This window comes from Zonotrichia albicollis, chromosome 4 (genome assembly GCF_047830755.1).
Source record: "Zonotrichia albicollis isolate bZonAlb1 chromosome 4, bZonAlb1.hap1, whole genome shotgun sequence".
In the NCBI taxonomy this organism is placed as follows: Eukaryota; Metazoa; Chordata; class Aves; order Passeriformes; family Passerellidae; genus Zonotrichia; species Zonotrichia albicollis.
Window position 1 is genome coordinate 40,737,014 of NC_133822.1, and position 26,388 is coordinate 40,763,401.

Sequence of the window (26,388 nt, forward strand, 5' to 3'; positions counted from 1 at the left end):
CTGCTTACACTTCCAAGTTTGAATGCTGACCTCAATACCAAAAAAAACCCCCAAACTCAAAAGACCAGAAAAAAAGCATTATATTTGGACAGATTGACAATGGTTTTGAAATCTTATTGGGAATGTTTCATTTCACAGCACATCACTTTGGAGGATATTTCGAGAGGGGTAGAAGAACCTCAGGGGAAGAAGGAGTGGATAATTGAAGTAAATTCAGCCTTTCAAGGGGCCAGAGATGGGGAGCAGATGCAGGGAGCACTTTGACTGAAATAGATGTTTGGAAAGCAAAAAAAAAAAAAAAAAAGAATTCTCTTTCAGGAAATAATATATGAATCAGAAAAAGTGGGAGTTAATAATACAGGGAGCACTACAATAATAGAAGGCAGAGGGAAGCAAATACCAAATGATGAGTTTACAAAAGGATGTTGCATGTTCACAGCTGCTATAGCCCTCCTGAATTTCTAAGCTGCTCTGGTTTGTATTTTAATAATTATTTCAGTTATTTCAGTGAGCATATATCATGGCAGTCTGAGATTTAAATCTGGGGGCACCAGAAAAACTGATTTACAGTATTATGCAGTAGGGTAGCGAAATGGGTCTGGTGCCTCAGGCAGGTCTTTTCTATCCGTCTCTCTGTCCATCAACCATTAGCAAACACCTGAAGAATTTTAGCACCATTATTCTAGTGTTCTCCATGAGTTCCAGTTTTCCTCCTTCTGTAGGCAACTCCACAAGAATGCTTTTGTTTGTTTTGCTTTGTTTGGGTTGGTTTTTTTTACAATTCCAGAGATCTTTTGTAGTTCAGGAGAAAACTATTGATGTCAGAGTACCCAAATCATTTCCCACACATGGGTTAGCACTCTGATTGTTATTTTTTGGTGCATTTTAAACCAACATTTTAAAAATGACAATTTCAAATTCTAGCTGAATGCTATGTTTACTAAAAAAATGCATCCCACTTTCAATTTATGACACTATCCAAAGGCGTATTTTCCTAGATGTGTGTGTTTAACAAGCTGCCATCCTGACATTTCCTGGCTCCTGGTTTTCTCTGTATAACAAATACATGCTTTGAGCTGCATTGTAACTGATATTCCAGGGTACAGACTTCAGTTTTACATTGATATTACAGCTTCTTAAAACCTCCTTGGTCAGAAAACATTAAATGATCACTTCTATCGTCCTCATATATTCATAAATATTTTAAAGCAAAATAATATTTCTGATATTAACCTAATGAGCTCATCTGATTTGTTACAGCTGGGAGCTCTCAAGAAGTGAGAAGTTATAGATTATTTTCTTAGAGGTTAATCTTGCAGAAAAAAAAGATGATTTTTGGTCTGTTTTAAAGCTGTGCATCCTACTTACCATTTTTCTATTCCAGGAATCATGAAGTAAGACATCAGAAAATATTACCTGCAAAGTTATCAGGAAGAGATTCTGACTGAGCCACTAAAGCCACTGCTGATAAGGGAGACTGAATGGGTGCTTGGAAGGCCTTTGTTTTCTGGGGAGCTGACAGATTCAGAGAACTAAAAAAGGAGTATGAAAATAATAATTTGCAGACTATGGAGAGTATTAAAGCTGAAAATCTGTGCCAGGTGAAGCATGCTTGCAATAATGTATTGCTGAATAGTATTTTGTTTTCCTTGTGGTAAAGCCTACAGAGAACCATATTGCACAAAGTATGTTTCAGTTAAGAAATTGCTTTTTATTTGGAATTGTTTTAAAAACATTTCAAGTCCAAGACCACCACACTCTTGTAACTAATCTGTACAGAGCTGTTGATGTGAAGACATTCTTGTAGTACATAAATAGGATGCCATGGGGAAAAGCCTAGGAAATAGAAGTATTTGTCCCGTGGGTCAATTATAAGAAAGTGAAGAAAAGGAAGCCATGAAGTCCCAGGGAAAGAAGACTGGTGAGTTGCTTACACAGTAAGAGAAAACTGAATGTAAAATATTGAAGAACTGAAAATTTCCTCCCTCTGTTTCTGTAGACAGGGAGAAGATGGCAACAGCTTAAAAAATTGACATCTAAAACAATTTAATGAAATATATGACAGTGTTATTGTAGCACTTGGACAAAAATATCTCAAGTGTCTTGCATTTATCTCATGAATAAGCTTGCTCTTTCACATTCTGTTCTTAAGAAGCTTTCTTGTTGATTTTCATTGTGGAATTGGAAGCACAGTGACTTTCTCAGGCGTGTCTCCTGAATGTAGGTCAGCCATTTAGTGAACAGAAGTCAATACCATGTGGCTAAGAAACAATCATATGACTCCATTTAGCAGTGAGTGGTGACTCTTTTTGGACAGAGAATTTGATTTACTATTACAAATAGGGAACAACGTGATGGGTCCAGTGAGACCTACAGCTATGTGTACGGTCATTCATCCAGCATCAGTATTCACAGCTGTGAGCACTGTACTTGATGGATTCCTCTTCACACATAATGTTGGTCTCTTGGCAGTAAGAAGCACAATTTATTTTGAAAAAAAAATATTTCTGACAGAATGGAAACTTGGATAGTTAATTTTTCTTCCAAAACTATTCTCAGCTATACACACCTAACCTTTTCATGATTTCTTTATATTCATTAATATTGTTCACCTTTGACATCCTGCTAGATACATTTTGGGATTAATATAATGATATGAGAATGTTTCTAAAATACTTTTCCAGATTTAAAGAAAAAAATATTTATCCATTTATCTCCTGGTATTTTAACTCATTCATTAAAACTCAGCCAATAAAAACAATTATTTAATATAAATATGAAGGACCTAGCATTTTCCTGCAGTGCTGAGAATATTAATATAGTCTTTAAATGTTAATGTATCAGAAGTCATGGATATTGACACTGAAGAGACACTCGGAGACCTATTTTAGCTTTATGAATGTGACTAGTCCCACAGAAGGCAGAAAATTACTCACAAATGTAAGAGTAGAAGTCTTTTTCTTTAACAGAATAATATGGAAGTTACAGTGTTTACAGGCTGAGCCAGACGAGAAGGGCTTTTGTTAGATAATTGTCTCCCTTTAGGCTTTCAGAGACCTTGAAAGGTGTGTTTAATGCCCTGTACTGGTGCATATAAAGGAATGACCCATACCAATTACTTTCAATGCTACAAGGCCTGAGGCCTCCTCTGTGCAGAGGACAAGCAGAGCAGGCAGTCTGTGCCCTGAAGGTCTTACCAGAAAAGGGTTTGTTGGAGATGGTGAAATTCCCAGCACAGCTACAGTAGGTTGGTTGTGCTGCTGTCCTTGGAGCGGCTCAGCTGGGGATACATGACTGCCCTGTCTCAGAGGAGTGTTCCTCTGAGCCACGTTCCTCTGAGCCACATTCCTCTGCAGCCATGCCCATCATGGGGACAGAGCTGGCTGGTGGAGCAAGACTGGGATGTAACACCAGAATGACCACAAAAGGAGGATGGCATCTCTGTGCTGCAGTGGGGTTGGACAGACTTTTAGGTTTGGCTTCATCAGTTCAGAGAAGCTGAGGTTTGGTTGAGAAGGTTGATAAACTAGTGAGAAGTTTATCAGCCTTCTCAACCAAACTCCTGAAGACACTGAGGACAAGAGATGGCACTGGGTGGGGAGAAGGCAAGGAGAAGGGCAATGGAGGATGTAACTGAAGAGAATGCAGCCATAAGTCAAATGTGCCTTGGCTAAATATCAGGCTCTGGCAGAAAAGAGGCAGCAGGATTCTCTTTTCCTAAATATTGTGATGAGTTTTTTTAAACAAGAAACTACATTTTCTAAGTATTTTCTCTCAGATAAGCTTCGAACTGACCAGGTAGAGAAAGATACATCCCCATTGTTGGCAGTACCAGGAAGGACAAAAGTAATCGGAACACTGATCCAAGAGGTGTTGGGACACTCCTGGGAGTTTCTGGCTTCATTGCAGGGCAGGGAGAAAGGAAAGGCAGAATGGAGGAGAAGCTGCAAAAGGAGCTTTGTAAAGCTGAGAAGGGCCAAGAGCACACCTGTGAACATGGCAAGTAGAATTAGGACTTTGCAGAATTGGCAGATGAGTAGCAGACTAAGAAAAAAAAATAAGTGCCAATGTGTTCCAGTTAGGGTTGAGTGGACTCACAGATTGGAGCTTTTGCAGCTCTGAGTTGCAGTTATTTGGCTATTAAGTTATTTGACTGCTCTGGGAGGATGCTTCTTCATTTGGCTGCATTCCTGGTTTGCTGAGATATATTCTTGGCTATCTACAGGGCTACTCAACAGGAGCACCTTCACATTATGGTAGGCAGCCTAATCTGTACTAACAATTAAAAGCAGATCCCATTATCCTACAATATCATTAGGTTTGTCTCCAGTGGGTGTGCAGAAAGATGAGAGAAGGGATTAGGTGGTTACTTAATTAGGACTCCTTACTTCAGCTGATCTCAGGCCACTGATGTTTTTGCCTCAGACTGGAGATGACTAAAGGTCATCTAGCAGTATAGAGTAAGCAGAAGAAATGGCTTATAACTGAAGACAACAGATGCCTGATCCCGCCTCTATTTTATAAAAATTGCTAGGTAAGAAGAATCAGAAAGTAAGAGGAGAGAGAACATGAGATATGATCTCATTTCACCCAGCCTACAGAACCCCCTCCCATTGCTTTGTGGACTTCTCATTGCTTGAAAGTAAACAAGGAGGGTATATTTTATCTGGGTACATTGTGAAGCATCATGCACCAGTACAGACAGTGCTGTATTCCACACTTGGAACTCCCTGTTGCTTGCTTGGGTTCAGAAAGCAAAATTGGCACTCATTTCAAAATTCGCACTTCATGTTTTCAAATATATCCAATATACTTCCTTATAAACTGTAGCAGTATGAATTCAAATAACTTGCACTTGGCTGCCTGTGCAGAGTTGCAGCATTAGAAAGTGTGCTACACTTTCTGGCACAGGGTAAGACAAAAGCATCTATACATGCATTGATTTCCACAGCCTTATCTTTTAAACACCCTGTGTTCAACATATGTGAAATGATTAAGAAGTATTCTGTGGTGCCCTCCTGTCTGCCACATTTTGTCACACTCAGAGATAAAACAAGACCAAACCAAAACAGAAAACCTCAGGGCATTTTAGAAGAGCCACATGAGTGATATCCTGGACCTTTTATCCATTTCATGAAAGGCATTAGTGACTGATAATGATAGCCTGTTAGATAATACCAGAGCCAAAAACTAATTTCGGCCTAGCTACCTGCTAACCATTTACTGCAACAGTTCCTAGAGTTTGAATGCTTGAAAAAATTTGACAGAGAGAAAGCCATTATTCTGTCACCTTGCTAAAATACAGCTATGGTGGTGCTGTTCAAAAGTGTTTACAGTGCCACAATGGAAGCACAAGTAGTGCAAAGTCACAGTACTAAAGAGAGACGTCTATCTTAATAACATCCATCAAGAATAGTTTTATAAGAGTTGCATTGTTTTAAAATTAATTTTCAAAGTTTTTCATCTGAAAGAAAGTAAGTGGAACACAGGACACATGGTTATTTTGAAGGTGAGATATTCCTAGTTAAAATATGTGGTAGATTTGTTAGCGAGGTCTCACTGTTAGATTATTTCCAAAGGTACCAGAATGTGGACAATTTGAAAATGGACACCAAAACTGATGCCATCATGTTTATATTCTCATAGTGCTTTCTTCTGCCTATTAACTTCCTGAGTTTTGTCCTGTATTTCCCTTTTACATCTGTTTCCATTGGTCTTCCCTTCAATCCCCAAGCATCATGCAGTGAATTGTGAATAATTTCTCTCAAATATTTAATCACATTCTTCAAACTTTTATCAAAAAAAGCCTGCTTTTCAACTGGAGGAAAACAAATGCCAGCATACAGAAGGAACGTATAATCCCTTGCTTCTTCATCTCCTCCATATGAGTTACAACTGGTGAAGAGTTTCCTGTTTTGGCTATGTTGCTAGTATATTTGCCTCCAGAAACCCACTGACACCACAGAAAATCGGAGCAAGAACAGTAGTGGTTTTCCCATTATATATAACCAAACAGAGAGCATGGGAAAGCTCCTGAAGTCATAACACAAAGGGAAGAATGGATGCAGTTTAGTCTAAAGAACATTTATTTAAGATTTAAGCAGATCTTTTCCCTTTAGGGAATTATGACGCTATTTTAATATGGATTTCTGGACATTTAACACATTGTTGCAATCACTTTCAGATGACTTAAACATATGCACACTTATTATTGTTTATTCTTTCTGTCATCTCATACATTTTCATTCAGCTGCTCTTTATTTTGAACCCTCTTTGATGTATCTTGATTTAGGTCTTGCCAAACTGAGAACTCTTAATCAAGAGAAGAAATACTTCAAAAAGATTTTCTGGCATTAGGTCCTTTTTTTTTTTTCCCTTTTAGCAGGAGAGTGGAGAGAGGGAGGAGAGGATTAAAACATGGACCTTGCTCATCACAGATGTGATCATACAAAATATTTCACTGCTGCTTTCCAAATTTCTTTGAAGCATGCTTCTAAACCTTTTTATTTCTTTTAGATGAAGCTTATCCCACAGGTCATGGCATGTGGGTTAGAAATTCTCTTGTTGTTAGGTACCACTACCCGCTGCAGGGATCTGAAACTTCCAGTGTGATGTACCATTGCACCAAACTGTGATGTACCTTTTGTTAGACACCCAGACTAGCATTTTATTAATTTTGGCAAATACAGCAGTAGCTGCAGAAACAGTAACTGTGCAGAATCTCTGATAGTTACTGTACTCTGGACAGGATCAGGTTCAGTCCTGCAAATCTCCTATTCTGGATTTTGATGCCTGGCAAGCAGGGGGAAGGCATTCAGGAGAGTGAAATAACATCTCCAGCATGACACACAGATTAATGCAAACTGAATATTAAATTGGAAATGATCATGATATTTATGATGGATTCTGGTTAGTTTCTGACTAAGGAGACCTCTCACCACCTGCCTGGCTTGGCTGCATACCCTCATTGTCTCTGTGGTACTGCTTGGGCCAGAATTTCTGTCCCAGCAGTTTTACCTCCTTTTTCCAATTCAAATTGTTTCTTATCTCCATGAAAAACAGTGATCATATCTTAAGAAAAATATTTCCCTACTTGTTTCAACTTGATAAACAATCCCTAACAGATGGACTTAGAAACAGCCTTTTCAGCTCTCTGTTAGTCAATAAATTCAATTAAATTGTGCTCCCCTTTCAATTGGAATGAAATCTGATTGACCCCCCAGGTTACCTACAGGCAATTCGCATTTACTTTTCTTGTAATGAATTGTTTGTTAGAAAATTCACTTAATTCACATAGTGCTGACACTTCCATTCAAAGAGAGAGACACCTGCATCACAGAAATCTCCCTCTGAGGTACTCACCTGTATCCCTGTTTGCAGTTAATGGAGCATTGCTGACACATGTGGGATGTGTTTTGTCTCTTCTAAAGATGTCTGAAGTAGATAAAATGAATGATTCTTTAGGACTGCTTATTCTTGTCTTGTCTTCTCCTGGTCGAGGAGAAGTATATAGAGCATTTCATACACAGAGCATTTCAGGCAGTCTAATACAGATGAATGAATTTCACACTATGAAGCCACAGATCCAAAATTCCCAGTGTAATACAATTGTGATAAACAAGATTTCATGTGTGATCTCATGATGTAATCACAGAATTAATAATAGAATGTTTAAAATTAGAATATCACACTCATTTGAGAGTTTGTCTGAGTCAGTCACCGCTTCTGATTGTTCAGGATATCCACAAAGAAATTAAAGACTGGAACTGGAGCAATCTTATATTTTTCTGCATACAGACCTAAGGAGAAATTTAACCTCAAAGACAGATTTCTGCATTGGCATGAAGCTTTCCTCAGCTTTGTGAGTGTGGTGTGCCAGCAATTCAGTCTTGCTCTGTGTCATATGTCTAGAGAGGTCTTGGACTCTGTGCATTAGAGCCTGCATGGTTTTGGGATAATGTGACTTTGTGTTTTCTGTTAGTGTCTCCTTCTCAGGTCATCTTTATACCACATCACCTTCTCCTAGCCTGAAGTGTTATCACTCCCATATTTCCTTGTGAGATTTTGATCTCTCTTATTGATTTCTTGGATGTGTTTACAGTTTTCTTTTTACCTCTTTGATATGTTTAATTTCCCATGAATGTTCCAAACTTCTTTCTGAGTTGTTCAATTAATACCTGGCTCAACATTTTCTCCAGTACCCACAGTTTATTTTCTAGCATATTCTAGCAAAAACACACTTACACAATTTAATTATTTCCTCTTACCTTCTTAGTTGTGGCTCTGGTTTTCCCCTGATTTCAGTGTAGCCACCCTCCTTTTTCTTACATTACAGTTATTGATTTGTGTTTTCCACAATATTTTGAAATGTAGCATTCTGTCTTTTCATTGTAATTTTTGGCTGCAAACCTGCTGGTGTCTATTTGATACTGCAGTTCTATTTCTTGTGGACACTCTGTGGATACCATGCTCTCACATTTTAGTGTCATGAAGTAGAAGGGCATAAAAAAATTCCAAAATCTTCACTTACAATCTCTGGTATATCTCAGAGATATATATTGATATGATATATTAAACAACATGAAAGCTGTCTGTTTTGCAGTATTACTAGCAAAAATCAGTAATGAATGGACTATTGATCCTTCATGCTTTGTGGTTTGAATTAGAGGGAATCAGGTGTTTGGAATTAAATATATGTGATGATTCTGCTGACTCAGAGACAAGGATTTGTTCTTTATTTCTATTCCCATTAATCTAGTCCAGCTGAAAGTTTACAAAGCATGTGCTGCCCAAAGAAAAAGATCTATAAAAGGACTCCTATCTACTATGTCCTTGAATAAAAGAACTAGCAAGGTATTTTGAAACTGGTTTATTTTTGAGGGTGTACATTTCCATAATCTTTTACTGCTCAATAACCTTTTACTGTTTTACAGTTTCATCTTAAAAATCTGCCCTTAGGAAACCCCAGGCAAGCCAGTAGTCCTGAAGCAACTTTTCCTGTAATCATACCATTTCCAATGAATGCTCTCAGGGTAAGGTAATTCAGAAGGTGATTTTAACCCAGCACAGGAAGGCACATCCTACATTAGGATCTCTTTGAAGGAGCCCAGTCAGGCTTGTCCTCGGCGTGCAGGGCTGGGGCAGGCCCTCGGTAGAAAGGCAGTGATCAAAGCTGGACTGAAATGACAGGATTTTTCCCATGGCTGGGAATGTTTAACGTGAGGATAGTATCACATCCTTGTGACAGCCGTGTCCCTTTGTTGAGCCCTAATGGTTCCACTTCGACATTTGCCTCTGCCACTCCTCTAGATGCAGGCTAGATAAGTAGTTACCCTTTGGTGTAGTTCCACAGCCCTCTTTCAAAACACAATATATATGTGGACCAAAAAAAAAAAAAGATGTTAGACTATCAGTATAAACTTGATTAGTAAATTCCCCAAACCTAACCTCGTAAATGTTTAATGCAAAACTATAGTGAAGATTCTTTGAGGATCTCCATATAGAACATTTCTGTGACCAGCTTCTGGATTCTGTCCCACACTGTTCAATTGTTTTGCTTTAAACAATTAAGAGCAGTGGATAAGGCAGCGCCATTCAATATTTTGTTTAAGAATTTATTTTCTGAGTTCTGAACCACATCACGTTGTGCAAACGTTTAAGATTAAATGACACAATGGAAAGTATGGTCAAAAGCAAGCTATCTAAAAAATATTACTTAAGGAATCAAGATTTTTCATTTCATATATTTGATGAGTACACACCCATAAGAATTAATGACTCCAGCGCTTACAGGGAGTTAATGGATTCCTTTAGTTGTTCACACCCAAGTTATTGGCAAACTGTGCAAATTATGTAAAAAATTACCTGATTCAGTTCTAGACACTGAATCATACACCTGAGCAATGGGCAATTTAAGAAAAAATTTCTACTTCAGGAAAGCAACAAAATTCTCTGCTCTTGTTAATCTTGATATGTTAATTGCGTAAAGAAGAATGGCTTATGCATTAAAAAATAATACTTGAAAATTTTCCAATAGAATATTCTCCTGTAGGGAAATGATGTTATAATGACAGCAAAATCTTGGATTAAGACATGTCCATACTTGAACAAAGCAGAATAAAAAATGGAGTAATTTAGATTTTTTTTAAATTAAAATAACACTTTAAAACCAGTACATAACATTATGAATCATAACATTACAACAAGGAAAAAACCAAATATTATGACAGAACAAAAGGTTATGGCTTTAGCAAATGTTCCAATTACATGTGACAAGTTTTCTATAACATTATCTTTAAAGAAAATTCAAAATTCTCATTTTTAAAATTCAGAACTTAAACACAGTAAACTTCATGGAAATATATTGCTCAGTTTTGACCATTTGAAATGCCTTACCTTTTATGGATGTTGTGGATGGTGCTGAATTCACCCAAGTCCAGCTACAACTGTTGCCTTACAATTAACAGCCATGCTGTGTTTTGGTAAAGTGATTTTCTCAGTTAAGTTTTCACACATTACACAAAGATGTTGGCCCACCAGTTCCAGTCAAACCCAAAAGGCCCACTTCTTCTGCACTTCAAAATGCAAACATTGGCTATATCTATGTGTCACTGCACATAGAAAGGAAATGTTTCATGTGTAATGAATTCTCATGAGATTGCCATAATGTGTTTTATTCATGTGCTTTGCTTCTTTAGGGCAGGGATCTTTGTTAGATTGCACCAGTACTGGTGCATCCCACAGCTATTGGAATAGTACAAGGGTAGTAACAGCAATTTTCATTGCTGCTCTTGCTAAAAGTAGTAGATGAGGATATTGATAGCAGAACTGGAAAAAATTAATACAGGAAGCATGCAAGCTGGTGTGAGAAAATTTCCTGACAAGTGTGAAATTGCAAGTTATGGAATATTTCTCTAAGGGAAGTGGTAGCAACTTCATTGCTTAAGATGCAAGAAGATGTAGAATGAAGCAGGACAAGTTACTAAATATTAAACTGTAGGGAAAATTTAGACAAAGGGATTGAAGAATGTCTTAAATCATTCTATCACTAAATTTTTCATAAAAATAATACAGAAGAGGATTAAATTGGTTTCTTGGAAGTTTCATGAATCTATGCAATTATTTTCCACGCGTTCTTTCAAATAAGACATATCTCACTCCATGCTTTCAGGAGCATGCCCTGGCCCACAGACCCTAATGAGTAAGGTTATAACCCACTAACTGCTGCTTCTGTGCTGCCATCACTCGTGGCATGTCGAGGTGGGAAATATATGCTGAAGCATCTCTGTACTTAAGAGCATCATAATTAAATTAATTCAGTTTATATTATGATAGGTGTAAGTTTAAGCAACAGCATTCAGAATTTTCTGTGTTTACAGAATTTATGTGACTGTTGGGGTAGAAAATGTCCAGATTGCATTTACAGACCATATCACCTGGGGTCAGTCTAGCCAAGGCTATCCTAAATTTTCTCAGCAGATTGGAATGAATTTTGCTCTCTCCTTCTTCCTGTGCCTGGGGTGACCAGCTCAGGCTGAGAGGGCAGTTAGTGGAACAAGAACTGGGAAAAACAGCAGAGGTCAAGGGAGCTGCTCTAGGGAAGCTACAGCGAAGTAAGAGACCTGAAAATATCTGAAAATTATCTACATATTTCCAGTAGTCTGGGCTTGGGATGTGTCCAGGGAGGAAAAGGAAACCAATGATCTGCTGTAAGTGAACTCTGTTTCCACCTGTCCCTCAGGAGCAGCAGGCTGGAGAGTGCCAGTGAGAGTTTCCAGAGCAGTCAGTCTTCTGTCTGGAAAGGCAAATGAAGGAAGGTTGCTACCCTAAGAAATCTCCTGTTTTCCTTTGGCCTAAACCTATTGCTGCTGTGGCCTATAACATAGCCCTAAATCTAGAATGGCCTGCTCACCTAGAGGTGAGCTGGCATCATGTCACATGTAGCTCAGGGTGGAACAAAAACTGGCTGCATATGCCAGCACTTCAATATGGAATACAGTATAAAAATGGCAGAATAGCTGACTACTCAGAGACAAAATCCATAGTGAATACTGAGTAGTAAAACTTTTTCCTTGGAATTAAATTATCTGACATAGTGAAGTAGAAATGAAAATATTTTGCTCTTAGGGAAGGATCTGATCAGAATACACATTTGAATTTTATTGTATTCTGATAGCTTGCTCAGTTGGTTTGCAGAAAATAGTTGTACTCCACCCTGCAGTGCCATATACAAGGAAATAGCAGCTTTAATGAACAATGAGGAATGTCCTTTGTGACCTTGTTTTGTAGAGCCTTGTTTAAAAGTATAAAAGATTGTTGAATTATAACAGATTAATCTTCATGGATCTCTCAACTATCTACTTCCAAATTCTACAAGTGTAGTGTAAAGTGTAGTCTTGATTTCAGTTTATTCATGCAAGCAAAACTTCAGCTCAGATTCTTCTATAGCAATTCAGTATTTATGATCAGTTTTTTATTACATTTGATCTCAGTCAAACACAGCTGGGTGAGGTTTATCCCACAGTTATTAGACAAAACATACATAATGAATAAGTAAGGTCCATTGTTCTCATGTTTTCAGGGTAACCATTTTTCATAACTTAATGCCTTTAAGTGCTGAACTTCAAAGGACATTACTGTTGTAAATATTCAAATCCTAAGTAGTTTTCATACAAAGATGGGAAGTAAAGGAAAATTAATTTCTAGCTGGAGCTCAGGCTCCAAAGGTTTATAGTCTCAGCCTTTTTTTACAGAAAGGTTTTGTGTCCAAGGTTAAGGAATAGTGTTACTTGAATTGCTTGTTTGCTGCTGCATAGCACCATCACCTGAAAGTAAAAGAGATCTGGATGTGCAATGAGATAGCTTACTCTACTAGGACAATGTCCTGCTCAAAAGAGCCAGTTCCCAGGAGCTGGCCAGTGAGGGCCTCTTCACTGCCTGACCATTTCACTGAAAAAAGGCAGTAGGTCCAAATCAGTGGCATTCCATTTCCTCAGATATGCTTGGTAGCTTTATTCAGCTTTCCTCATCTACCTATGTTTGCTAGTCTGGTTTTCACTTTAGTTTCTGAAAGTATTGGATAGAATATATGACCAGAGGTTTAGGAGGCTTGAAAATGTCTTTTAGAGTCATGAATATCTGTGCTTCAATATATCTCCTCTGGCCTTATATATTCTGTTTCTTATAAATGCTTTCATGGAGGCAGTGCCCCTTCTCATGTACTGTCATCTGCCTCTGACCTATTTGACACACTTCAGTAAAGGATTTGATCTCAGTAAAGCACTGAGATATTGCTGCTGGAGGCGACAGATATTTTATGAGTTTTAAATTCAGGAGTATTATCGCCAGGCATTGTACTAAACTAGAAAGCAGCCATTAAGCTTTCTATCTCTTAATGCAGTGTTTGAAGTCATATGCTGATATCCCTGGAATGGTGTCAGATTAAATCTGCTGGACCCTGAGTCACGGGTCTATTTTATTGGACAGCTTCTCTGCAGCTATTAGTGTGCTTCATGTGCAGTGGTTGGTGTTCTGCATCCTCCTGCCTACCTCAGGCTATTGGCTCTCAGCAATTTTGTATTTGTGACCTAATGGTTTATTTTTAGATCTGCCTGCAATACCGTAGTGATCTCTGACTGTTCTTGGAGTCCATTTAGCTCCTAAAATACTACTGACCAATTAGTAACTCCTTGCTTTCCTGCTAAACCTTTGTTGAATTCATTTAGGTAATAAATTTTCTAAATCTGAAGCTTCGCAGGGAACGTTGATAACCTCTGAGCATATGCGGTAATATATATATATATATATATATACATATTGCCTTATACTCTAAGTTATGAAGACTCACCTTTTCATTAGAAAAAGTTTTAATGCTTTTATTGTTTATGACAGGCTTTGAATTCAGAAGGGAGAGGGCCTTGGGCTAGAGATGTGTCTTTTCTTGCTCCTATGCAATTCCAGAGAAGTTTAGCAGAGCTATGAGCTGCTAGAAATCACTGTTTCTTGTCTCACACTTATGTTCTTCAGAAAAATGTTAGTATCTTGCACAAAAGAAGTGCACATAAACATGTGAAATAGCTGGATTAAAAAATACCACCAAAGGAAAAGCAGCAGAAGCAACAGCTGCCTGGAAGCTGACAGCCTCAGGAAGATAACTAGAAACAGACCAGCTTATGAAAATAATTTTTCTGCCCTCAGAAACCCAGCTGAAAAGATTCAGCATCGGCTATAACAGTCTGTTCCTATAGTTTGAGACAATAACTTCCCTTTTTTTGCCAAATGCATAGGACAATGAAGATATCTGCAATGTTTTATGGATTACACTGGCGTGATGCTGTCTGAATTTTGTATTCATGGTGACCTGCAGCCCAGCCAGGGTCTAGACAGTAATCCAGCCTGCCTGCTCCACTGAACTGCCTATCCCTGTAGGGAGCCCACTGCCAGGTGTCTGCCTTTTTCCTTTGGCACTTCATTGTGCCTGTCCCCACATGCTGTGAAATGAAGTCATCTTCCTGCATGTGCTCTGCTGTGATCCCAGTGTCCAGAGGAGGGGCTGGGAACACAAGCCCTATAAGGAACATTTGAAGGAGCTGGGGTTGTTTAGCCTGGAGAAGGGGAGGCTTAGAAGTGACCTTATTGCTCTCTACAGCTCCCTGAAGGGAGATTGTAGACAGGTGGTGTCTCTTCCACCGGGCAGCAAGTGACAGAACCAGAGAACACAGTCTCAAGCTACATCAGGGAAGGTATAGGTTGGATATTAGGAAAAAGTTTTTCACCAAAAGAATAATAAAGTACTGGAATGCTCTTCCCAGGGAGGTGGTAGAATCACCATCTCTGGATGTGTTAAAAAAAGACTGGATATGCACTTGGTGCTATAGTACAGTTGAGGTGTTAGGGCATAGGTTGGACTTGATGATTGTAGAGGTCTCTTCCAACCTCATTATTCTGTGATTCTGTGATTCTGTAAATATGGATGGGCACACAAAGCCTTCCTCAGACCCCAGAGGAAGCCTGAATGAGACAAGGTGTTCTCAGCAGCATAACAAACCTCACCTTAGGAAGTGGTGGCAGGCCACGTCTTTTTATGATGAATAGTTACTAGGATAAAACTAACATCACTTTTGTGTATTTTTCAGCTGGCTGCAGGACTCCTGCCTGTCTGGCTTCATGGTGGCTCAGATGAAAAGAAGAAATGAAAATCTCTTTACACAGAGGTGTGGAAAAACTGCCTTACCATGGTGTTCATGAAACTAAACACTGGCATGGGTGTAAGGAGTAAGTAGCACATCCTTCTCTGCACTTTCAGTGTCCCTCTGCAGAAGTGAAGTAGGCAGCTAAATAAGGTATTTGCCACTTTCCTACCAGGGCACATATGATTTGGTGAATGCTTTCCTCCAGACACGCCTCAATAAGATGAACCAAATAACCTTCAGCAGACCTCCAAAGGCATCTTGCCCTCTTTGCTGACTGAACATGGAACTTGATCTGGTTTCCTGAAGGTGGCTTGGATGGTATGCCTCATTTCACTTTTGGGATGTAATTGTGCCTGCCAAGATTATCTTGAACCAAAGGGAACTGCAAGTACTGTCAAGGAGGAAGTGAGACAATGGCACAGAGATAAGGCATCTTTGGGTTTAACGTCAAAAAAGTTAAACAATGGTCAAGCAATTGACTGGGAGAATGTTAATTCTAGGTGCCAAGCAGAGCTGCATAGGCTATTTGCTTAGGCTAAGGATCAAGCTGAAGCATTTATCACTGTACTTTAGAAAGTCCGAAGTAAAGTGAGATAAAGGTAGAGCTTGGGAGGCAGCAGCTTCATACAGTACAGGTGATCAAAACACAGCAGTGTGTCCACAACTGTGCTGCCCCAAGGGGAGTGAGAAATTGCAAAGTCAAGAGGAGTACTAAGCCTGCACATTTTTTTGTTTCCGCTCACTATGGCCTGAGTCAGAATTATTAATGTGTTTCCCTGTAAGAAACTGAGTTTAAATCTGCAGCCTGTGGTCACATCTATGGGCAGTGTTTTCTGAAAGGGGAAAAGGGTCTGTGATGTGGGGAGGTGCAGCAGATTCCTAGCTCACTGGTGGAAGCAGGGTTTGATTAGTTGGTGGGATTTCTGTTGAGAGAGTGAGCCCATTCCATCTGGCTTGTGAGCAGGGTAGGTCCCAGCAAGTCAGTGGTGCATGTGGAGGCCAGGGAGGAGGGTCTGTGAGTCTGGGGAGTTTTTGGTGTGGCAGAGGAATGGCTCCAGTTTCCATATTTTCTCCATGTGCTAGTCTGCTGCTGTCTGGGATGGCGAAAGGAAAATTTGTGATTTGTGGCAAGCACAGCTGGCCCTGCCACATCAGTCAGGCAGAAAAAAAGGGGAAGATTTCATCAGAGGTTGTAATATATTCACCCAGAGATCCAGTCTAAAGCACTGGTTGCCACAGTTAAAGATGTGAAGGAAGCTCTGCCTGTCATCTCTCAAGGATGTGCACAGAAGGAAGGGAAAGGCAGAGTTCACCCTGAGGCCAGGATACCCAGTGACACATTTAGTCCTATGGATGAAGTGATGGAGGACTCTGTTTTTCGGGTTGAAAAATATGAGTGTATCTCTGAAGGCTGTATGCATTGAGAAGAGATTATTGTATACAGTACAGTTTATTCCTTCTTTTAATTGATCAGAAAAGAAAAATTTATGAAATTGTATTAAGCCAGCTCTGTTAACAGGGAACTTATTCAAGATTGCAAACAGAGGAAATGAGAACCTAGGAAATGTCAAAACAATCACTTCCTCTGAAGCTGTAATCAATCCCTTCCTTGCATGTTCGTGTTATGATACAGTTCTTCAGTGGCATAGCAGTGTGGTCTTTGTCTACAGGATTCAGTGCACAGCAGAATCAGTACAATGCATAAGAGCTGTTAACAAATAAAACAAAGAGATAAGTCTAAAAATGCATTCCAGCAGAGCTAGTTGGTTTTTATCCAAACAATCAGTACTAGTCTCCAAATAAAATATCTTCATCCATCAAGAAACCCTTGGGAATTAAAAACCCACCTAGTTAAACAGAAAAATAAAATGTAAATATGTCCACAAAGTCTTGTTGCTGAAATATGTATCACTTTGCTAAATAAAACTGACACTGTGATATTGGAGAAGTGATTAGGAGCCCAAAGTGTGTTCTTCCAGTGGAAAAAGCTATATATAAAAGAAAAGGAAACAAAAGGACTTTAAGTTCATTTGTCCCTATTCATGGTTTATGTGACAAATAACTACAAGCTCAGATGTTCCAGAACTGCAAGCTTTCTAAGTCACCTTTAACATTTTTGTATTCAATAAGGTTGCCTCGGCAGTGCCATAACCCAGAGTTTTGTAACATTTGCCCAAGGGAGTATTTATTTGTGGGTTCGTTGTCCACATCCTATGGCCACTATTGCCAGTTGCTGAGGTAGTTTACAGAAGTATAAATACTGTCCAAATATCATTTCTCCCTGTAAACAATTTCAAATGAAAGGGGTCAAGGCTGACATCATCAGGTGCTGAAGCTGTGAAGAGAGGCAGAGAACAGTTCAAGAGGCACCCTGTCTATCAATGTGGGAGTCTCACCATCACTTTTGGCCTAGGTCTGTATAACTGGATCCAAAACAAATGTCTACCCCTGTGTTTAACCTTCTGCACCAGGTTAAAACTGAGGCAGGCAGGCATGCTTTCATAGTTCTCCTCATTCCCCTCTTCTCCCATTTCCTCCTACACAATCTGCTCCCTGCAGAGAGGGAGCCAGGGCTGGGCAGCAGGTGCAGAGCAGCAGGGGCATGGCCAGGGACAGCTGTGCACCACGGTGGCCCCACTGAGGGCAGAGACAGCACGGCCCCTGCAGCAGCATTCACCCACAGGAACTGCCCTCCCTGCAAAAGGGAAAGGGGCAGCTTCCTCAAGGGAAAGAGCAAACCTTATTTTCCTCCAGGAAAACAGAGATAACAGACAGGTCATGTTCCTCAAACATGACCTTGCCAGGTCAAAAATCACATTTTCCAGCCATCTTCTTTCCATCCATAGCTCCAACTACTTCTGGCTGAGGCTCTGGGGTGTTCTCTCAGATGGAGGCTTATGAAGTCACTGTGCAGCCCAAGAAGAGCTCAGCTCTGCTAGAGAGCTCCAAAAAGACCCAGTATTCAGTGATCTCTCCAGCTGACAGACTGGAGAGAGAGAAATGGTGAGAGTAGTAGGCAGTTTGCTGGATTGGGACCCCGGGTCCCCCATGCTGCTGTGCTGAGCAGCTTGGCCTGCAGTCATCCTCCTGCACCCTGGGCCTCACTGTGTCCCCTCCTCCATGGGACATGCTGGTTTTACTCTGCCCTTGCGCTGTCTCACTCTCTAACCTGCAGAGAACAACTCTCCCTTTTTGTTGGGTTAGGAGGCTGCAATGGCCCAGAAGTGAGAGAGGCATGGCAAGTGGGACCAGAGTCAAGAGGAGCAGGGAGATGTTCTTGGACTGGCACCCCTAACATGCCATCAGAGGCAATGTGGCTGGAATTATTTGGTGCATCCTAAGGCAACAGCTCTGCACTTCCACGCTGCCCTTCTCTGCGTCCTTCTCTCCCTTTCCTCCCTGCTATCACAGCTACACCACCAAATATTCTGCTCCTCAGCTTCATCTCTTGTTTCACTCCATGCAAGCCAGTTCAATCCAGCAGAATGTTCTACACCTAACTTTTGTTTTATAACCATACAGAAGTTGTTACATGTTATATTTCTCCTGAAGATAGGAGAAATATACTACTACTACTTTGTTTCATGTATTTTTGTTAAGATCCACTAAGTCTTTTAGTAATATTTTAATATTTTAAACCTTCTCACTTTTAAATGTATAATATAAAAGCTAAATCTTGCTGTTGGATGAGATCTAGCACAAGATCTTCAGGACTGGCCCAGAAATTCTTCCTGTTGCTCAGCTCTCACATAGGCAACCTCTTTGGGACCACAATGGGACCTGATTCTTTGTATTTCCCCTTACCTTAAACTTAACCCTAATGCCAACTGCAGCCAATACCTGAGATTTACATAAGGACCTCCAGCCTTGGCCTTTTCTCTGCCCAAAATTTCCATAGGCATGTCTTTTGTAGGTCCCTGCCCAAACTGGACTCTTAGGCTTTGTCTCACAACTTGCCTTAGCTGTAACCCTGAAAGTGACTGAATCCATTACTCAAGATCTCTCATCCCATCAACAAAATGAAAAGGGGAAAATTATTTGTGATGCTCAGACTTACCTGTAGCAGCTTCTAGCAACTCCACATCAACTATATCACAAAACTAACAGCAGACAAACTCAGCTGCAGCCAAAGCAAGCAAAAAAACCCAATTTCCCTAGGCCCACCTTTTGCAGCCATACTCAAAGTTTTGGATTTAGGGGAATAACAAAGCCTATTAATCCAGTTAAGAAGTACTGAAAAGGGGCTTCCAAGAGAGAGTTTGCGCACCAAAGGTATACTTCCCTGAGAAATCTGATCACTCCTTGGGGTAGATTTATCAACAGGGTTAAGAGGGATGCAAAGCCAAGGCATCCAGTTGTGGTGGGGCTGTAAAGGGCCTGCAGAGATGAGATTTGGGCAATGAAAAGAATTTTCCACTGACCCCTTGTTCACTAGGCCAGAGCTTCAGTAATACTCAATCCACCCCTAGGATTAGAGTTGAGGCAGCAGAGAGACAAAGCATGGGAGTCCAGTTGTGGGCAGTAGTCCAAAGACTGTTAAGGGAGACCTAAGGCTGTAAGAGGAATTCCCTCACAAGAAGTTTTTCATCCAGGCCACAGCTGTCCTTTGTTGTCTCATTTTCCTAGGACTTTTTCTTGTACGATATCATGTTTATTTCCACGAAAACACTTGCTGAGAACTATGAAGGGCAGAGGTGTCATGATGTCTTGTTATGTGCAAACTGAAAACAAAATTGCAAACAATCCTATAGAAAATACTCTCCAGATGGAAAATAAAAGTAACATTTCCTGTAATGTTATGGAATACAAACTGTGTATTAAAGGAGCCTTTTGAATTTGAAATCTAGTATGTAAGAGGTAGCAGAACATGAGATTTACAGCACAGGAGCTAGTGTATGGGGCTGAGTGAAAGACCTTCTTAATGACTTGTAAGAGAGGAATGGAAGGAGTATGATGTTCCAATTGCAGTCTTGAGCACAGCAAGTAATTTAAAATAAGCAGTGACTTTGTGGGAGTCACCTCTGAATACACATGCTGGTGGTAATTCAGGAAAATCCCCAGAATATGAAACTGAAGGAAACAAGCCTAGTCTGAAAGCACCTATCCCAGCTGAGAGTGAACTGTAGATATAAATAACAGAACTGGTAATTTTTTACTGCTACTGTAAAAACCCCACATCAAAGAACTGAAAAGAAACTTGCCCAGAATTCAGAATTTCCCAGATTTTTAGAACATAAAGTTTCAGTTCCTCTGAAATCCAGATTTTGTGTTCTGGATCCAGTTAGGTTGGTTAGTTTTGTCTTCGGATTCATAATGCTTGATAAATACACTGAAAAATAACCTTCTTCCTCTAATATATTTTTCTGGGGACAATAACCCTGAAATACATCTCTTGATATCAATTAGCTCTTCCTTTGCACTGATAAAATTAGCTAACACCTCGCAGGGGCATGACAACATTTCCCTGATGTAGCTGAGGCAGGAACCATGTGCATCAGAGTGCCGCAGCAGTGCTATTCACATTCTGTTAATGCACCCCAAACTGAATTGCTCTCTATTGTTGTACTGTAGCAATGAAGAGATGATGGTGTTTTTCTATCATTTCTATTAGGATCTCTATTGTGTGCAGCTGCTGCAAGCTGCAGCCCCCCCTTTCAGCCCTGAGTATCATTTGCCTTCTCTGCATTAGATGGTAAGAAGGGACAGAAATTCAAAGGGGGATGATCACCAGCTCACGTGGCAGCCCATGTGTACAGAGATGGCAACCCGGATACAGAGCAGCATCCCAACCAGCCTCCCCAGCAACAGGAGCTCCTAAACAAAAGACTTGGATCATGTGATAGAGCTGATTAGGGTGTCACACAGAAAACAAACAAGGAAAGTTTTTGTGGGGTGAGGAACGGTACTTAGTAGTCTGTTAGGGTGACCAGAAAGAACTAGATTTTATTCAGTGGTATTTGGAAAAGGAGAATGTCTGTGCATGTGTATTGACCTGAGTGTTCTAGAGCATAAATCAGGAGCAGAGGGACAAGGAGAGGGAAGGCTCTAGGACTCCTTTGAGAAATGGTGAAGCAGAGACACTGGCACAGGAAAATCCAAGGATTGATTAAAAATGAATTGTTTTGCTAAACAGCAGTTCTGATCTTCAAGTGGTGAACTCATTTAGCTTTATACATCTCCAATCTCTCTTGTGTCTTTCCAACAAGGCTATACAAATTTCATGTCCACTCAATTTTTTAACTGGATTACAGCAGATAGATCTAGATGATTTTTTTTTTTCTTGCTCAGTTCTTAGGCATTAGAGTAATGTGTTTCCTTCAGAGAGGCAAGTGCATCATCTGATCACCACTCTCATTCACTGTGGATGCTGTGCTATGTGTAAATCTCCAACCCTGGCTTGTGGCAAACCAAAGACTGCAACTTTTCATTTCAGCCAGCCTGCAGACCTGGTTTGTTGTCTTACACAGCTGACCCGAAGCATGAAGTGCTGCTCTCCAGGCCTCATCTGTACCTAGATGAAAAGAGGCCTGTGTCTCCAGCATGCACTTACCACTTTGCTTTCAGCAATCCCAAACAAACCTCTAGTGTAATAAATAATTTCAGATCTGTTCTTTGTCTCAGAGAAAAAAAAAAAATGAACAAAACTCAGAAATGCTCCTTATGCAGGCTCACTAATTTTCCTATCCAGCGAAGAACTTCTTTTGAAGACCAAATGGATTAAATGCTCTTTGGTCTTTTTCTCCTGTTGGCCTAAGTGACATAGCATCTTCCTTTATATATAGCAATGGATTGACGCATATCTGGGATTAACAGGAATGGGTTAGCTTTAATTCCAAAAGTAAACAATGGACTTGTTTATCAGCACTAAAGACTGAAAGCCATTCACTGTTCTTCATGGTATTAAGCCTTTACCACGTCAAGCACTAACGATTTTGAATAGGGCAAGCACTTTTCCCTTGCACAGTGGCACTCTGGGCTCCTCTCTCTGGGCTTCACTGCCATTAACATTGAAATAAGGCGTGGGACACGTTCCTCACAGAGGGAAGACATGCAGGAGATTTTCAGAAAGATATTTCTGGTGTGGGGATGAATTATTTATGTATCTTAACTGTAGATCTGTCTAATAATTCTGTCATTAAATGTTATCTCACCCTCTCCTTCTGTCCCATGCCAAAATGGCAAACCCCCTGAAATTAAATTGCTATTTTTAAATTCTAAAGCATTAGTTTATTTGTACTTTCACATGTCTTTTAATAAAGTGTGTTAAAAACCCTGAAATTGTCTTCACAGTTTGATCAAAGTGTGTATTTAACACACAATCTGTCTCATTAATAGCAGATAGTGAACTTTAACATCGAGGTATACATGTACATGTATTCTACCCACAAAAATCCTTGAAATCATCTTCAGACTTGGAGCCTATTTCCCCACATCCAATACTGTGTTAAGTCACAGCATCTGCCCTTTGTGTTCCTGTAGTATACTTCCAATATATTTGGATGCTGAGTAGCTAGGAAGGTGTACTCACAACTGATATGCAAGCATGAAAAGCTAAGAAAATTCAACTATTTCTGAATATGGTGATTATTTCTCCATCAGTTCTAATGTTATAATATTACATCTGAGGTCATAAAATTGTCACAAATTGCTGCAATTAAGAATTTCCATTTTCTAAACTGAAATTCCAGTCCTTAAATTCCTTATAAATCTATGCAATACACAGCTTTTCTTAGCCTTCTCTCACCAATCTGTCTCCACACCCAGTGATTCTGGTTGTTGCTCTTGTATCTCTGATAGTGCATTATTTTTCATCTTCCTTGCAATACAATAACAGAAACTTTTTTAGTTAGAAATTGTTTTTTTTTCATGTACAGGCTACTAGATTTTTCACAGATGCTTTACTAATGCTAGCAGTGGTGTACATTGTTTTTCTTGTTGAAGGAGTATTGCTATAAATTGAAATACAGATGAGTAAAAGATATGGTATGTATGGGGATAATATGATCTGGGGTATCTAGAAATGTCTCTAACCATACACACACACATACACACAAATGACTTTATTAGACTGGAATATCAAATGATAAGTTGTGAAATCCTAAGTGTAATATCTTTGCATTTTCATTTGATTTTGTGGTAGTGCAGACTAGTGTTTTATCTCCACACCCTTGTGCTTGTTCAATATCTGGCATGCACAGCTGTTCACGGGCTTTCTCGTGTTTGTGCTTTCCTTATTTTGACCTATTTAACAGGAGTGGTGAGGGAGAAGTGAGGGACATGTTTGTACACATGCATTTGAATTACATGGCCTCCTGTGTGTGTGTGTGAGTGCATGTAGGGCTGTGTGTGGTGGCTGAGAGCAGACATCACACATGCAACCGTGTAATTTAACATTATGAATGAATATCTACTCCCAGCTTTATTGTTTTTCAGAAAAGGCATTTGGCCATGTTGTGTTTAGAATGGGCTCAACTGGCATTAATTTTCTGCAACTAATTCTCATCGGTTTCTCATTTAAATGTACCCCATTTGCTGTGCATTTGAAGCTGAAGCCTCTCTTACATAATAATGTACAGCACAGCCCCACAGCATGCCCCCATGATGCCAGTATTATCTGAACTGTACATGACTATCTGTCTTAAATTTTACCAGCCTTTTCCCTGACTGAAATGTATTTAATGGTACATTCCTTGTCTACAGTTTGTTTCACAGTAATTGAGGATGTGTTCCATAGTGCCATTTTAAATGTAATATGCCAGACAACTGTTGTTTTCTATTAATCATCTTAGCTGAAATAACAGAAGCACTTTAAATTTTGAATGCCAACTGTTCTTTTAAAAGCTAAATGTATTCTGTGCCTGTTTGTTCCTTTTAGTGAAGATAAAAATAAAGGAAAGTATTATGATGATTAGAGATTTTGGGTCATCTTACAGAAATGCTCCTGTTTTGCAGAACATAATGAGATGTTATTTTCCAGGAATTGTAAGGAAATTAAAAGGAAACATAAGTCACCCAGGTGTGCTGCAACTCTGAAAGTGAAGCATAATGCTTGATGGCAGCTGATGGCAGAACTGCTCATTTATGGTAAAACATTTTAAAATTCCTTTTATTTTTAGCTGTGCTCCTCTTATTTATTTAGGAAAGATGAAAAAGTGGAATTTTGGGTTTTCAAAATTTTAGATTCTAATTATGACTCATCATGTTAATGACAACTGGGGGATTACACACACTTTGGGGTGAAGCCAATTGAATTCTGAGAATTTAAGTCTGTGGATCTCACTATTGTTGTGGGATCTTTCAGAAATATGAGAGGCCAAGAGAGAGAGCTCATTGATTAAGAGAATATATATCTTCTTGCTTTGGACGTGGAAATGGAAAACTGCTAACTCTGAGGAAAATAACTACAATTAACTGCATGCTAATATTTTGTCTAAGATTAGTGTTTCTGGAGGAAAAATGCGCAGAGCCTTTTGGAGTCTCTGAATTTGCAATGGTAGCTCTTTTATGGCCCAGCAGCTGGTTTCCTTTTTTAGAGATGTCATGGATGCTAGATTCGGCTTAATCCCAGTTAGGAGTTTTCTTCCCAATCAAAGGCTGAATAGGTATTGTGCTTCCTCCCTTACTAAATGCTTGCTGAGATTATTCTCTGTCACTTGCTGCTTATTATCACTGTATCCCCAAAGACCCATCCTCTCTGATGCAGTGCTTTTAGAAGTGTTATTTCATCACTGAAAAGATGGATTCCAAATGAAAAGGTACTCTCTACAGAAATAACATTTCATCTCAGCAAGATAAAAGGAGCTGCCTGTGGCTAGGTCTGGATTGTGCTACTTTTCTTGCACTTCCCTATTGATTTTTGAGCTTCAGGCCTTCCCTTGGCTTAAAATGGGAGATAATGTGAATTCATAGAGTCTGCAACCATAGAAAGAACTGAGACAGCCTGAGATGAAGACCCATTCTTGGGGTATGTCGAGATGATGATGTCGAGAGAGAATTGGGGGCCAGGGAGAAAGGAGAAGGCAGGAAGGAAGGAAGGAATGTGAGCCCAAGCCTTAAAGGACTTGCTCAAGCTGTGGTCTTACATGGCAAGCCTGTGTCCTATCCCACTGAAGCAGTGCCATGAGCAATCTGCCTTCTTGCCAGTTTACAGTAACAACAAAGTTTGGACTCTTAGGGTCCAACAAAAGTAGTTTGGCTTCTGTCCAGTCTGAGAAAAAAATATCCTCCTGCAGTCAGACTTTTCAGGCACACACTGTTCACGGGGTTAAAGGGTGCTTTGGCCTTGTAGCAGCTCTGGGTCAATATGCAGAGCAAGGGAACTTCTGTGGAAGAAAGATGGACATAAAAACTCACAATCTTATTAACTGGAGCAGAATTACAAATTCTCAACTGTTATACATCCCTTCACTCACCTCTGCCCTGAGCTGTGAATGCCTTGAACTGCCACCTCCCATATCAGTGCAGTTGTATCTAGCCTGGGCTGCCAAATGGAAAGTCATCCTGCTTTGTTCTGCTGTGGTCCTTTTAGTCCCTGGGGAAGAAAAGATCTGCTACTGAGAACTGATTTCTCTGCAATACTGTAAATAGCAAAAAGCACCCAAGACCTATTGGCAGTATTTAGCTTTCCTTGAGACACAGCCTTCCTCTCTCCCACCATCTTCCAACTGATGTTCACATCTGGCACAGTTAGGGTGACTTATTCGTGTCTCTGGTGGGTTTATGAGGATTAGATTGTGTCAAAAATATGCTGTAAGGTATTTTTTTACTGAAAAAAAATGTTGACAATAAAGAAGCCTATGCTTTCTGCCAGCTAGGTCTCCTGAGCTGCCTGGCTTTGACTTCTCAAAGCTCCCTGATATGCCCAACTTCTGAGGCTGACACATTCCTGATCTCTGAACTGATGGCTCCCCATCTACTTGGCTCACACCTCTGTTGATTTCACAGCAGCTAGCAGTCTGGATGATTGAGATTTTTTTCCCAAACCATTTTTTGAAAATTCCTTTTGTCAAAAATTTGGAATTTTTTTAATGGCAAAAGGGTTTTCCATTATGCCATCCACATGCAAGGTTCTTCTTTCAGAATGGGGCATTTTTGGCTGAGGGAAGAATGGGTTTCCATTGTGGTGCACGAGGCACTGGGGGCATGTGCTGGGTCTCTCAGGCCTCCTAGCTGCTATGTGTAAGTGTGGAGCTGAAGC

The 26,388-nt window shown here is 39.9% G+C and overlaps 1 long non-coding RNA gene across 1 annotated transcript in view; it reads left to right on the forward strand.

The window, feature by feature from the left end:
- The window catches only part of LOC113460392 (uncharacterized), a 121,854-nt gene extending 97,578 nt beyond the window's left edge, over positions 1-24,276 (forward strand). The window contains exons 2-3 of the long non-coding RNA XR_012580051.1: positions 15,135-15,273; positions 24,169-24,276. This is a non-coding gene — a long non-coding RNA (uncharacterized LOC113460392). The remainder of the gene's footprint in view (positions 1-15,134; positions 15,274-24,168) is intronic.
- Positions 24,277-26,388: the final 2,112 nt, after the last annotated feature.